At 35.2% G+C, this 15,815-nt stretch overlaps 1 long non-coding RNA gene across 1 annotated transcript; it reads left to right on the top strand.

Annotated features, from left to right (window-relative positions):
• The first annotated feature begins 451 nt into the window (after positions 1-451).
• Positions 452-15,102, top strand: LOC141553910 (uncharacterized). The gene is made up of 3 exons (XR_012485716.1): positions 452-553; positions 4,952-5,074; positions 15,007-15,102. It is a non-coding gene; the product is annotated as an uncharacterized LOC141553910 (long non-coding RNA).
• Positions 15,103-15,815: the final 713 nt, after the last annotated feature.

The raw sequence follows: 15,815 nt of genomic DNA on the forward strand, positions 1-15,815 counted from the left end.
AAAGAAATAGCTAAGGATAGAAGAATTATATGCCTTAGGCTTCCATCAGCTTATTCTCTGAAGTTTTCTCTGAGATTTGGTCTGCCCACTAAATATTTCAGAACCAAGGTGCTGTATCTTGTAAATAACTATTTAACAATCACAAACCAGACATAGAGGATATTAAAAGCTGTTTTGAGAGCTTGGAAGACTTCACTTAAGCTTCACTTTTGATACCTACTGTTTGTGGGTCCATAGGCAAAGTGCTTTATTTCTCAGGACTTTAAATAATTCTCAAAGTTGCAAAGAGGGTGCCAACCCACACTGGTATTTAGTTACATATTAAGAGGGGATTACTGGATTTTATTAAATAGATAGGATAACATAAGCGCAGCACCACCTCTAAGGTTATTTTTCCAATCTTCACTCACATTTGTAGGTCATATTTCCAGAGAGCATCTGACTACTCCTATTCAAAAGCCTAGAGGCAATCATGAGCATAATGGGGCTTTTTCCTACTATTGGAGAATCTTCCAACCTGATTGATTATCAACCTGAAAAAAGTATCTATTAAGTAAGTATAGCAAGGCCATTATAATTTTTTTTTTAAATCTCCAAGTCAACAGGGGTTTATTTTCTGGCTATACAAAAAGTGGCCCTAGGGAATGTGAGTTCAAACTTAAAGCACACATGTTGTCCAAAGGTAAACCCACAGCTACAGGTTACTGGAAGTCCTTTTGTTCTTTTCATGGAGTTTTCATAAGATGCTCTTTGGATGAATCCATCTGTTGTGATCCAAAATTGATGCCCTTATAAATTCCTGAGTTTGCCTTTCCTCACCATATCTAGTTTGCCTTATGTGTGACTTTCAGCATCCACTGTTGAAGCTGACATTAGCCACAATTGCTCTGGAAATATTTCTACCAATGCTGATGTGAACTTTAGATCTTCTGGCATTTTGAAGTTTACAAGGTCATCACCTTGTCAATGATTGTAAGTGGGGGGAAGATAAAATCACTATTCCACCCACCATAAAAGAAATTAGGGTAATTCCCTCTCAGTGAATCTTGACTTCTAGACATGACAACTAACTATAATCACCTGCTGCTGAACCATTTTGCTGTGTTATACATAGCCCCAAAAGCATGTCTTATTATTTCATTCCATCATTTAAAACGCATTTCAGGTCCTTCCAACTTAATTTAAAAATACAAATTATTATCACATAGTTTACATTCTTGATGGAACTGAATGATTGTTGCAACAAAGTTCTTTGCAAGTATATTGACTGGAGCGACACATAAAGCCCACCATTACATTTGCCTACCTATGCTTTAGGAAAAATTACATTTTGGAACTGAATGGAGGATATACTGGATTGGGAACAAAACCAGTTAGAAGGCTATTGCAATAATTTATATGACAGGATATGAATGCCTGAACTTTGGGATGGCTAAAGGATGGCTAAAGGAGTGAGAAGGGGACATATTAGAGAAGATTTTATGAGGATAAAAAAGACAAGGTTCCTTAATGAACTAAATATGAGTGATAAGTGAGAATGAAGACATAAAGATAATACTAAAATTGAAAATCATGGAATGACTATTGCTGTGTACTTTGAACTTTGCTTTTCTAAGAAACTGAAAAATGTTATGATATTTTCATAAAAACTTATGAATATAAGTATTCATAAATTAATAAATATTTTAATCCTTTTTAAGGGAATAAAGGGGCATAGAATAGTCATGTTGCAGAAGAAGAATGAGAAATCTACCCCAATCTTAAATTTTTATTAGTTAATTGTTGAATAACTGGAGCATTTGTGTACAAGCTCCAAGACAAGAAATAACCCCAAATGGAGACAAGAGAAGAACTTAAGAGACAAGAGTTCGACTGGACCTTCTTTTGATTGTGATAAATAATTCTTTTTTTAAAAAAAAGTTTTACCAGAAAATAATCAGTGGTTAATTTTACCAATGATTAATCAATTAATTAATCAGTAAGCATTAAATGTTATGGTGGAGGTCTCATTCTTCTACAATATGCCTATTCCAGCCAAGTTACTCCACATCCCATCTAAAAGGACTTTGCATGCACATTTGATAACTGATTTTGTAGAAACAGTGCAAAGTACATAGCAGAGGCCATTGGTTAAAATGCTATTCTTCTCTAAGATTATCAAGATGGTAAATAGAGGAGCTAGTATTTGAACTCAGCTATTCTGACTCCAAACTCTGGGTCCACACCACTATATTGTTGTTGTTGTTGAGTTGTTTTTCATTTATGTACAACTCTTTGTGACCCCATTTAAGGTTTTCTCATTAAAAAATCACTTCTCCAATTTATTTTACAGTTGACTACAGTTACAGTAGTAATTCTACAATTATAAGATTAAGTGATTTGTCACAGGTAACACAGATCGTATGTGTCTGAGACTAGAATTGAAATCACGAAGATGAATCTTCCTGTCTGCAGATTTGGCACTTAATATACTATACCACCTAAATCCAATGCACTGTTCCACTGTGTTTTTCACTATATCCTTTCTGCATGTGGACCTTCTCTAACAAAACACACACACACAAAAAAAAAGGTGAATAAAAACAACAAAATGGTAACCATATCTATCAGCATAAGCAACATTCCAAACCTATAGACCTTCACCTTTTCAATAAAAAAAGGGAAAAGCATTTCCTCATCACCTTTTCAGAGCATATATGTGTGTGTGTATATACATACACACACACACACACACACATATATATATATACATACATAAATATATACACACATACACACACATATATATATATACATATATACATATGTATATTTATTAAATAATTAAAGTCCCATCAATTTTATTTGATTGTTGTTTTTTTGCTTTATGCTATTTTAGTCCTTATACATGTTCAAATGACTAATCAACAACCATTTATTAATACCTGTACTCTCTGATGTGTCACATCCTAGTACGTTATGGGGAAACAAATAAAATTAATTAATTAATCCCTACTCACACTCTAGACAAAACATAAATATCAAAGACAAACAGAATAAATATTTAACATTTAAGCATTTTTTAAAGTTAAATGCAGTTTTTGGTATTGGCAGGAGAATCAAGAAAGACTTCATGTAGAAGGTAATATTCAATCAGTATCAAGAAAGAAAAAGGGATAAACCATACATGATGCATAGGTTAGGAGAGACATGCATTCCAGGCATGTTGGGTAGCCAGTACAAAGGCATAGAGATTGAAGAGTGCAAAAGCAGGAATAATGCTCAATGATACTAGAAAATTAAGTTAAGACCAAGTTATGAAAGGCTTTAAAAGCCAAACTAAGGGGTCTATATTTTATCCCCAAAGTAGTATGGAACCTATTATGTAGACTGAGTAGGGAGAGTCTCATGGTCCAATCTGACCTTAAGGACAATTACCTTTATAGAAGTGTGTAGAATGGAATAAAATAGGAAAAGATTTGAGACAGAGATGACAATAAACATGAATTAATGAAGGCCTGAACTATGGGTGTAGATATATGAGTGAAGAGAAATGACTGAATGCAAAAGATATTATGAGGTTAAAAAGCAAATTTTCCAATTAATTATATATGTGAAGTGAAGAAGATTAAGGACATGACAATAATTTCAAGATGATAAACCTCAAAAACTGGAATGACAGAAGTGTCTTTGAAAAAAATAACAAAGTTCAAAAGACAGGGGTTTTAAAGGAAGGAAGATAATTCAGTTTTAGATGCATCCTTTCAGATTTCTCTGGAATCTCCAATTTAAAATAGTCAATAAACAACTGATAACAGCAAGACTGATATTCAGGGGGAAAAACAAACAAACAAACAAGAATGGATAGATAGATAGATAGATATAGATTCATGAATCATTTACATAAAAATGATAATTAAATCCCTGGAAACTGATTAGAGTATCAGACAGAAAGGATAGAAAATGAAAAGAGCTAGCATAGTTCTCTAAAGGATACTTTAAGGAATTATGGTATTAATGATAAAGGTTCAGACAAGGAGGAAATGAGTCAGGGGAGTTGTTATATCATGAAAATCCAGAAAGGAGAAGGAATCCTGCTTATAAAGGCTTCACTCTGCATCATACAAATCTTTCCATGTTTCCCTGAAGTTTTCATATTCATTATTTCTTATGCTACAATAATATTCTATCACATTTATGTACCACAGTATATTCGGCTAGTCACTAAATGATGGATAAATATTTTGATTCCAGTTTTTTACTAAAACAAAATTATCCTTACTGATCCTGTTATACCTTGCCTGCTGTCGTCTTTTTATAGACAATTCATATTATTGCCACAAAAGTGTTAAGTTCAAAACTGCCTTTTAAGAGAAAAAAGCAAAAAAAAAATCTCTTTTCCCTTCTACATACTAGTAAGTCAATCTTCAATACTCTCACTATTATGAAATATGTAGTATATAGCATCTCATTGCTAGTAACACTTATAAAAAAGTAATCTGAGACATTATTCCTTTAACTTTATAATGGATGTAGTGTAGGAAGAAAAAAAGACGGATAGTAACAATGTTATAACTCTGAATTGTTGGTAACAGTATTTATCTTGTGATAGAACAAGATCAGATTCTGTTACTTGACAGTGGAAAAAATGAAGGCTTTGATAAGAGCAAAAGCCTCATATTGACCCTTATCCATTTAGTATTTAAGATAAAAAATTAAAAAAAACAAATAGTAAGCAAAGTGACATGGGGTTAGATGTCTTGGCAGGTAAAAGCCACCCAAATCTTTCTGACAGTGATTGAAAGTAGTACTTCAAGGTATGTGGACACGCCCATTTATGGCAAATGCATTTAATAAGCATATTAGTGCTGCATAAGATTGGCAGTAAGAGTTTTGAGAAATGGAGATATTGGTATTTCCCTGTCATGGAGTCTTATTTCAAATTGTAATTTTTTTCTTCATTTTCATTCAGTAACGCAACAATGAATAATACATTTTTCATGAGGATGGAATGCATATGCAAATAACTGTCTCCTGGTGTGCAAGTAAAATAGAAAAAAATGACTTGAGATGACATCTTTCCTGATTTACCACAGTAAGAATATTTTCATAGTTCACAGTCTAAGAATATGTTTAGAAACACCTAATTTTTAAAGAATTTTTCCTCTTTGACATAAAATGTATACACTAAAGCTTGAAAAAAAGTTTGTTATTATTTATTTTTATTCAATAAATAGCTGTTAGGATTAAGAATCCTAAAAATAGGCAGGCAGCCATGTAAGCAAGAGAAAATTTGTACAGATGTTTACAAGTGTTTTTTACATATGTAACTGGTATACACAGCTTCCATGGAGCCCCCTTGACTATTTCCACTAGACAAAGTATACTAGCTCAGTGATTGGACACTTGGGAGATAGATGCTGTGTTATTCTCAGTTCAGGATTAAATCCTGGCAGCCTTATATTGTTGAGGGAGTATATGCCAGGGAATCCATACTAGTTGTGGTGAAGGTGGGTTTTAAAGATATTTTATTGTGCTGCCTAGGTACATTGGAAGGAAGCTCCTCTTAATATTTTAATAAAGGAGTCAGGGCAACCAAACCTGACCTACTAAATGATTTGAGTTTTAAAAATTATTTATGATTATTTAATTTTTTAAGTTTAATTTTATTTTTAAAATATTTTCTCCAGTTACATTCAAAACATTTTCTTACATTTGTTTTTAAGGTTTTTGAATTCTGGGTTCTCTCCCTTATCTCCATCCACAATTAAGAAAACCACATATGAAGTTATGCAAAACATTTCCATAAAAGTCAAGCTGTGAAAGAAAGTCCTAATGAAAATAAAAACCCTCAAGAAAAATTAAATTAAAAAGAAAGAGATAGAGAGAGAAAGAGAGAATGCTTCAATTTATCAGATACAATCAGTTCCTTCTCTGGATATGAATAGAATTTTTCATCATAAGTCCTTTAAAGTAATCACGGATGATTGTACTGCTGAGAAGAGCAAAGTCATTCACAGCTGGTCATCCCAGAAAATTCCTATTACTTTGTATACAGTACATTTCACTTTGTGCATGGAGGACTCTCCATTTTCAATTGTTCCCCCCCCCCCCAGGTCATCATGCTTATCAATACCCAGATAATGATATTCCATCACAAATACATAACACAGTTTATTGAACCATTCCTCAATTGATGAGCATCCCATCATTTTTTTTTTTTTTTTGCCTGAGGAGAGAGCTGCTATGAATATTTTTTTTTATTTTTATTTATTTATTTTTTTACATATAGGTCATTTTTCTTTTTTTCCCCTGAATCTGTTGGTATTAATACCTAGTAGTGGTGGTGTTAGATCAAAAGATATACATGAATTTCTGTGCTCTTGGGACACAGATTATATCTTTTAATCATTTATCAATGGGGCATAGTTCTTATTTTCTATAAATCTGACTCAGTTACCTCTATATTTGAGAAATGAGGCCTTATCAGAGAAACTTGCTTCAATTTTTTTTTTTACAATTACTATTCTAATTTTATTTCCTTCAATTTATTTTCTGTCTCTTTTCACCCTGTCCTTCCTCAAAAGTGTTTTGCTACTGATCACTCCCTCTCCCAATATGTCCTCTCTTCTATCACCCTCTCTTCTTCCTATATCCTATTCTACTCCTATTTTCCTACAGAGGAAATAGATTTCTATACCCTATTAAGTATTATGTTATTTCCTATTCGAACCAATTCTGATGTGAGGAAGATTCACTCACTCCCTCTCTCTTTTTCCCCCTTCCCTTACACTCTGAAAGCTTTTTTTTTTTTTTTTTTTTTTTTTTTTTTTTGCCTCTCTTTTATGGCAGACAATTTGCATGCACCATTCTATTTCTCCTTTTCTTTTTCTCCCAGTAAATTCTTCTTTCAGCCCTTAATTCGAACATTTAAAAAAAAGATATTATCCCTTCATATTAAACTTACATTGTGCCATCTATATATACTGCTAACTGCCATAATAATGAAAAAGTTCTGAGTTACAAGTATCATCCTCACATGTAAGAATGTGAATAAATAAAACTTATGAAGTCCCTTATGATATCACTTTCCTGATAATCTTAGACTTCTCCAGAGATCTGTATTTGAAAATCAGATTTTCCATTCCACTCTGATCTTTTCATCATGAAAACTTGAAAATTCTCTATTTCTCTGAATGACCCCTTTTTCCTCTAGAAGATAATATTCAGTTTTGTTAGGTAGATGATTGTTGATTGCAATCCTATCTCCATTGCTCTCCAGAATATCATATTCCAAACCTCCCATTATTATAAAAGCTGTTAAATCTTCTGTTATCCTGACTGTTGCTCCACTATTCTTGAATTGTTTCTTTCTGGATGCTTGCAATATTTTCTCCTTAATCTGGGAATTCCAGAGTTTAACTATAATATTCTCAGGAGTTTTCATTTTGGGATCTCTTCCAGGAGATGATCAGTAGATTCTTTCAATTTCTATTTCCCCCTCTGGTTTTGGATTATCAGGATAGTTTCTCTTAAAAGATGATGTCCAGGTTCTTTTTTTGATCATGACTTTCAGGTAGACCAGAAATTTTTAAATCATCTCTCTTGGATCTATTTTCCAGATTAATTGTTTTTCCAATGAGATATTTCACATTTTTCCTTTTTTTTTTTCTTGTTTTGTTTATTGTATCATGATTTCTCGTAAACTCATCAGCTTCCATTTGCTCAATTCTATTTTTTAAGGAATTCTTTTCCTCAATAAGCTTTTGTACTTCTTTCACAATTGATCAATTTTGCTTTTTAAGGCATTCTTTTTCTCATTAGCTTTTTGTATTTCCTTTTGTATCACTCTCAATTTTTCCCGAATTTTTTTTTTTCTATTTATCTTGATTTTCACAGATCCTTTTGAGTACTTCCGTGGCCTAAGCCAAATTCTTATTTTCCTTGTAGGCTTTAAATGTAGGAGCTTTGACTTTATTATCATTTTCTGAATGTGTGTTTTGATCTTCCTTTCAATGGTCAGAAACTTTTTTGTTGTCTGCTCATTTTCCTAGCCTATTACGAGACTTTTAATTCTTTGTTAAAGTAGAATTCTATTTCCAGGATGGAGGGTGCACTGTCCCAAACTTCAGGGATTTTGTACTACTCTTATCAGAAATGCTTCTGGGAATCTAATCACAAGTACTCTTTTCTGTTCTGGAGCTGTTAGAAGTGTCCTGCTTCACTGTAGTTGTAACATTTAGTATGCTAAAGAAATATGTCCAGGGCTGGGGCCAAGGCTATGATGTCTCATCCTGCATTGGAACTGCACACCAGAATCCTACCTCACTGCCACAGAGCCTCTTCACTCACCTTCTGAGTGCTATCTTGTATCCCTAGGCTGAGAGGTCCAGAAGTCTCCATCACAGCTACTAATTCAGTGGTTCCCATCTTGCTGATACTGGAGTTCCAAGAAGGAACCCATCCTGGTTCCACAGACCTTTTCTCCTGACTTTCCAATCTTCTTTGATATCTTGGGGCTAAGAGGTCTGGAAGCCACCAGTACTGTTGTTGATTCAGTGGTCAAGCTGGAGCTGGGGTTGAAGCTGGGACTGCAGGCTCTGATGTCCAACTCTCCAACTCTGATGTCACAGATCTTTTCTGCTGACTTTCAAAATTGCCTTCAGCTGCAAAATGTTCTACTCCATCTTTGGGGGGTATTTTGATGTTCTGAAATGTGTTTAAAGTCATTATTTAATGGAATTTGGAGTAATTAGAGAGGTTGGGTAAGTTCCTGCCTTTACTCTGATATCTTGGCTCCACAACCCACCACCTCTTTCCCTCCACCCCCCCAAACAATGGTTATTTTCCTTTGAGAACAATAAAAAGTCCAAATCAGTTCCTTTAACATAAATCCAGCCCAACTCACAATTAAAATTATAGTTTGAAAGGAAAATTAGAGTTTAAGAAATGTGTCCAATGTCGCTCAACTAATTAGATACACATTTCATCAAGGTTGTATTAGGGATATCATCTTTATTTCCATTCAAAGCATCATAAAATATTGTTACAGCATGGAACTAAAATGATTGTTTATACTAGTTCATTTGCTTTACAGATTTGACTAAATTCAACAAACACATGATATATGTTCATTATTTCTTTGGCACAGGAGCGGGTACTATACTAATCATTGGGGCTACTAAGATGAAACAAAACACAAGTCCCTTCAACTTTATGGTTGAGATGAATTAAATTGAGGCTAAAGGTTAAAAGTCAAGAGCAGGTACACAGCTACTGGAAGGATACAAGAATCCTTCTCTCTTAGCTGTCAGTCTATTGCTCTTTTTTTACTCCATTTCCCAACTCTAACTCCATCCTTGCACTGACATTTGATCATCAGTATGAATTAAAGCAGTTCTTATTTTCTTCTCTTATGAAAAAAAAGTTATCTCTTTAACTAAGCAGTAAGAAAGGGAAGTAATCTTTCCCTATCAGCAACCAAGGTGCTAGGTATGGAAAAGCACTGAAAAATGCAAAAAGTTGCTTCAGAGAATGAATGAATGAAGAGTGCCTGTGAGCCACATAGAAGGGTGATTTTATTTGAGGCCATATACTCTTTGATTCATTTCTCATTCCTGCTATGTACTATCAGGAAAATAATGAACAGGAGAATCATTTCCTAAAATGTTGGAGCACATTACGGAACTAGTGAGCCTTGATATCCCCTCAGATACCAATCCTTATATTTTACACAGGATGACAACTTTTTGAATTTAATGATATCCAATGGATGAGGTGAAGTGATCATAGATCTAGAGCCGACTAGCACCTTAGAGATTATTTCTAGACTAACTCTCTTACTTTACACATGAAGAAACCAACAACTAGAAAGATATCTTAATAAGCATCAGACTAAGGCATTCCAACCTAGGTCCTCTGGGAGTCAGGACCCTATCACACACTTTTCTCAAGTATGTTATGAATGGGTGAAACAAAGGGAGAGATGATGAATAAATGAACAAATGAATAAAAAACAATAACTAGCATTTTAAGTTTTGCGAAGGACTTTACACATGATATATTATATTAGAGGAATGCTAACAGAAAGATGTATAGTGGGTCTAAATAGGGCTAAAACATATTACTAAATTTGCCTGTGAGATTTAGTTTTTTAAAAATCCATCATTATATGTTTTACTAATAGAAATGAAGGTGGATGTGGGCCAATTAAATGAAGAGAATGACAATACAGGGGATAAACAAATATTCTAGATGTTAAAGGAACCAGAAGAAAAGCTTACAGAACAAAAAGATAGGTTACAGAAATCTATGCATAAAAACAAAATATTCTGGGACAGATAATGAGATATACTATTTGAGAAGGACCCACACTATAAGTTTACAACTTCTGCTGGACTTCTTTCCTGTTGTTTTTTTTTCCACTGTTGACCAGAATCTTTTTATTTCCTGCTTCTATCTATCTTCACAATTGCTTTTTTTCAAAAATCATTATTGCTATCTTTATTCACATAAATGCCCTCTTAATTTGTGTATTCATCATCACTTTATCATCACTGACATGGACTATTGCAACACTATTCTATTGTAGTTTCAGAGCATATGTTAAATACAAAGAGATCAGGTCCTTTGCCTGTGGTCACAAAAGTGGGAAGTAAGGGGAGGGAATAGGAATCAAGTCAAGTTCCTCAAATTCCAAATGCACAGCTCTTTTACTGCACAATACTACATCTAAATAGTATCTCATAAAAGTACATAAAGCATAGAAAAAATAGTGGATATTATTTTTAATCCAAGAGTCAGGAAAACTTATGTTCAAATCCTGCCTCTGATATTTCCTCAATTTGTAGCATTTAATTCCTTAATGTGACATTTCACTCTTACCCTCCATTTCCTAACTAAAACATGGGAACAAGGAACATCTAGAACAAAGCTGTCAGGGCAGCTAGGTGGCACAGTGGATAGAGCACCAGCCCTGAATTCAGGAGGACCCGAGTTCAAATCTGATCTCAGACACTTAACACTTCCTAGCTCTGTGACTCTGGGCAAGTCACTTAACCCCAGCCTCAGGGGGAAAAAATATAGAAAATAGAACAGAGCTGTCATAAAACTCAAACAAGATCACATCTATAGCTACATAAATTTCAATTCTAAATATGTTTATCTAGGCTGAGTCTTTTTTTTTTTTAATTATGAGTTTTCTTCAAAAGAAGAAATGCAAGCTACTAATAACTAGTGAGCACAACTAATTTTTGCAAATCAAAAAGCTGTTTATTTGTACATAGCTAGCATTTTTAGCATATTTTAAGACAATGTTTTTGTTACTCTTTAGTTAGTTATAGTTATAATTTAGTTAGTTTGGTGGTGTAATGGTGTGATATTGACATGTAATTGACATGCTATTAGTGTGTTATTGATATGATGGTGTGACAGCCTGTTGTTGGAGTATTGTTAGCTTTGACATTGGGATATTGGCATGTGGTTGACTTTGATGTTCAGTATCAGAGAGGTAGTACGTTGTTGCTATAATATTGGTTTTAACATTGTGATGTTGCAGAGAACTTGGCTAAAATGACCTGGGAGACATCCAGAGTCACATCCAAGCGAAAAGACATCTCTGAAAGACTATCAGAGAGAATTTCCACTTGACATTTGAGAATTTAGAGCAAAGATAATACAATTCAGTTGCAGTCTGTTTTCTTACCCTTTCCCCAGTAATCACCTAAAACAGATGCAAAGTATCGCTTCTCCATCTGCCCAGTATTTAATAGACTACTATTCCTAAGCATTAAGAAGAGCTAAGAAATACAAATGCTTCACAGAATGAGGAAAATAAAACCTACAAATAAATTCAGAGAATCCTGGACTTTTGAGCCAAGGAGCAGATTCTTTGATAGAAGTTACCAAGATTGAAAGACCTTGAATATAGGACCAGTGATTAATTGCGCCCAGATCTGAGTACCAATCACCAACTCATTTGCTACAGAAGAGTGGATTTTTCAGCCAAAACAAATCTTGAGGATCATTGTCCAAATAAGTTGTAATCTGTGTCAGCAGAGGGAGTATCTGCATGAAATTGTAGATCTCTGAAGGATTGATTGTAGGAGGATGGATGTGAAGGGAGGATGGATGTGAAGGGATGTTTGTGTTGTCAAATCTTTGATGGAAGTAGTAAATTCTCTGTATTATGGCTGCCATTACTCACCTCTCAACCAAACTTGCACAAAATAGAAGGTATAGGAATAGAGGTAGGAGACAGATTTGAGAGGTATGGCACAGTTGGAAGTAACGAAATTTAATAACACTCAATATTAGTGAAATGATAAAAAGAATTAAAGGTAGACACAAGATTTCAAAGATAAATTGTATGGCAGTGCCATAGCCAGAAGGAGTGAAGTCAGAAGAAACAAGTAGTGGGAAAGATGCATCTGGTTCTGAACAAATTCATAAATTAAAAAAAAAAAAAACTAATAGAACATTTAAATTTCTGTGTAAAATATGTATTAGAAATCAGTATGTCTGAGAATTTTGCCCTAATTATTTTTCCATTTTCTACAAAGGGGACATTAAGTGTAATATAGGTATTTACCTAGACATTGCACCAAAGTTTCTTAAGGAAATTTTCTACATGCCATTTTCTATAAGGATTTTTTTTAACTTTTTAAAAAATAGTGATGAGACACAGGTATGGGGTAGCAAAATAATAGGAGATAGGATACTCAGGTCCATGTCTTTCTTTGTCCAAGCTCTATGATCTTGGACAAATTATATATCTATATCTATCTCTATATTTTTAAACATATTTACATCTATTTATATAACTTTACATCTTAATATATTCAATTTTATATCTTTGGGCTTCAATTCTCCCAAATGTGAAATGAAACTACTTCATTAATTAGCCCCTTAGGGTCCCTTTCAACTCTCCCCTTGATCACCTAAACATATTTAAATCGATACAAATTGGTTAGTTAAGAAATTTTGTTTCCACATCTACTTTCCCTTCTGTTTCTATTATCTCTGGACAGTTCTCTTTGATAATTTCCTGTAAAATAGAATCTAGGCTCTTTTTTTGGTCACAGTTTTCTGGAAGTCCAATGATCCGCAGATTATCTCTCCTAGATCTATTTTCCAGGTCTATAGATTTTCCCAGTAAGTATTTGACGTTGTTCTCCAGCTTCTCATTTTTTTTGTTTTGTTTGACTGATTCTTGGGTTCTCTGTGAATCATTCATTTCTATTTGTTCCATCCTGACTTTTAAGGAGTTATTTTCTTCTTTCACAGTTTTTAGTTCTTTTTGTAAATGCCCAATTTCATTTTTAAATGAATTATTTTGCTCTATTGAATTTTTTTCCATTTTCCTAATTTTTTTTTGAGAATTATTTTCTTTTTCCAATTCAGAAATTCTATTTTCTTGAGATTTTTTTATCTTTTCCAATTCAGAAATCCTACTTTCCTGTGATTTTTTAACCTTTTCTAATTCACAAATTTTGTTTCCCTGCATCTCCTGTGAATTCTTTATTTTTTCCAACTCCAATTTCAGGACATTGTTATTCTCTATCATAGCTTCCCTTTCCTTTCCCCATTTTTCTTCAAACACCCTTAACTTTTTAATAGTCTCTTCTAGGAGAGAGTTATGTGATGGGAGGCAGGAATCATTCCCCTTTAGGTTGTTATCTGCTGTCTCTCTGCTGTTAACTTCCTCGGGGTTGGATACCCGCTCTTTCTCTGTGTAGAAGGAATCTATGGTTTTTCTGGCTTTTTTGTTCATATTTTAAAAATCTTTTGGGGTCTGTCCCTGGGGTAGGAAATTATTTATTTACTTCTTTACCAGCTTCCTCCCAGACCGGATGGATGCAGCCGTTCTAGCGCCTGAGCTAAGATAGAGCTCTGGGAGAGAGTTCCCCACCCCCTCCCTGGAAGTGCCTCAGAGGTGACTAGCACTGCTGTGCCCTGAGGGCGCTGTGTTTTTAGCGGCTTCCCTGAGGTTGAGACTGAACAGTAAAGGCAGCACAAAGCCTAGCCTATGAGTCCCGGTGGGGTGTGGATGTCTGCAGCAGGTGACGTGAAAAGCCCCTGCGCTCAAGCTGGAAGTGTCTGCCAGAAACCGCGGTCCCTAGTTCAAAGGTTCCGCTTCTCTGGGACTTCCTGGAGCTGAGTTCCACTCCCTCCAGCTAAACTAGGCAGTGTGTGTTGCCTTGGGCCGTATCCTCCCACTTGTCAATCTCTTAACTATTCTCAGGAGGTAGCTGAGGCCACGCCCCCTGGTGCCAAGATCTGCTGAGTCACCCCCAGGGTCCTGGAAAATCTAATCTATCTGAATTTTTAAGGTATTTTAGCTTTCTCTTCTGAACTGCTATATAATAAGCAGAGAAGAGCTAACAGCCTGTGCCAGATTCCTTTATCTCAGTGGCGTCTCTGATCCCAGAGCCCTTCCCAGCGCAATGGGCGCAGTATGCTAGCACCCAGCCGTCTGTGCTGGCCTCTCTTCTTCCTCCCCTGGGAACTGACCTTTTCTGTTGAAACTCCAGATTCTCTTCAGCTGGTAAGTCGTGCTTCCAGTCCTTGTGGTATCTATCAGTCCAGGGCTTTTTCTGAGGCTTAATTTATCTAATTGGTTGTGAGGGAGTGAGGACATTCACAGAGTCATGTGTTTCTTCTCCGCCATCTTGGCTCCGCCCCTCTAGTTAAGAAATTTTTATTTTAAAATAATGTTTGTTCTTTATTTGCATGTGTTTTTTTTATTTATTTATAGTGATGTATAGTGATTTGGTATGGGCCTACATTTTTTTTTTTTCCCAGGGCCTAAATTTTCTGACTAGAACAATAGGTTATCAGCACAGCTTGGGGGAGGGTATATTATTTGGTGAATTGATTCTATTTAAAAGATAATTATAGACCTAGAAACAACCTTTCTGGTCTTGTTCTCTTCAATCTATTAACACTGACCTCCTTGCTCTTCTTCCAGGAAAGATACTCCATTTCTGTGCTTGAAACATTTTTTTTTTTTCTGACACTTCCTTTAAGGGAGAAAACCTAAGGCCTACAAGAGCTAAGTGCCATGCCCAAGGTCATTCAGTGATGGTAAGTAACAGAATCAGGATATCCCACTATACCATGATGCCTCTGTATGGGGTTCTATTTTTATCTGTTTTTGTTTGTTTGTTTGTTTGTTTGTTTTTTAAGAATCTAAGTGGGACATTGAGAACTTTGATTTTAATTGTGGTTTCTTTGTTTTTATTAGTGTAAGTCTCTTCATGACCCCATTTGGTGTTTTCTTGACAAAAATATTGCAATAATTTGACTTTTTCTATTCTAGATCATTTTATAACTGAGGTGCAGCGAGCTGTCGTCTCTAGAAGCTGCCGGATCGCTCTCTGGGAAGAGATCTGCTGTGTCTACTCAAATCTTTAAGACAGATTCTTCTTCCTGTAGTGAACCGTTGTCTCCAGGCAGTTGCTGTTAACTCTTGTCCTTAGAAGTGACTTCCCTTCCTGCAGAGAGCCCCGTCAAGCCTGATGCAATGCAGAGTCTTTCTTCTTGAATCCTGGCTCTGAATCTCCTCCAGCTCTTATCCTTCTCCAGGCCGATCTGCTCTCTGCGCCCATTGCTGTCTCTTTTTATCCTCCCAGAGAATGGGCGTGGGATAATGCAAGGGCTTCTGGGAAGAACCACCCCAGCCAATGAGCTTGCCCCCTCTATCAAGTCAACCTGAGTTCTCACCTTGTAATTGTCCAGAAAACCTGAATTCTCACCTTGTCACCATCCAGACAACCTCAGTTCTCACCTAGTAATCCCAACATCTCCCCCTTTCTTTTGATTTAGAACATAGGACA

This window comes from Sminthopsis crassicaudata, chromosome 1, assembly GCF_048593235.1.
Source record: "Sminthopsis crassicaudata isolate SCR6 chromosome 1, ASM4859323v1, whole genome shotgun sequence".
NCBI classification, from domain to species: Eukaryota; Metazoa; Chordata; class Mammalia; order Dasyuromorphia; family Dasyuridae; genus Sminthopsis; species Sminthopsis crassicaudata.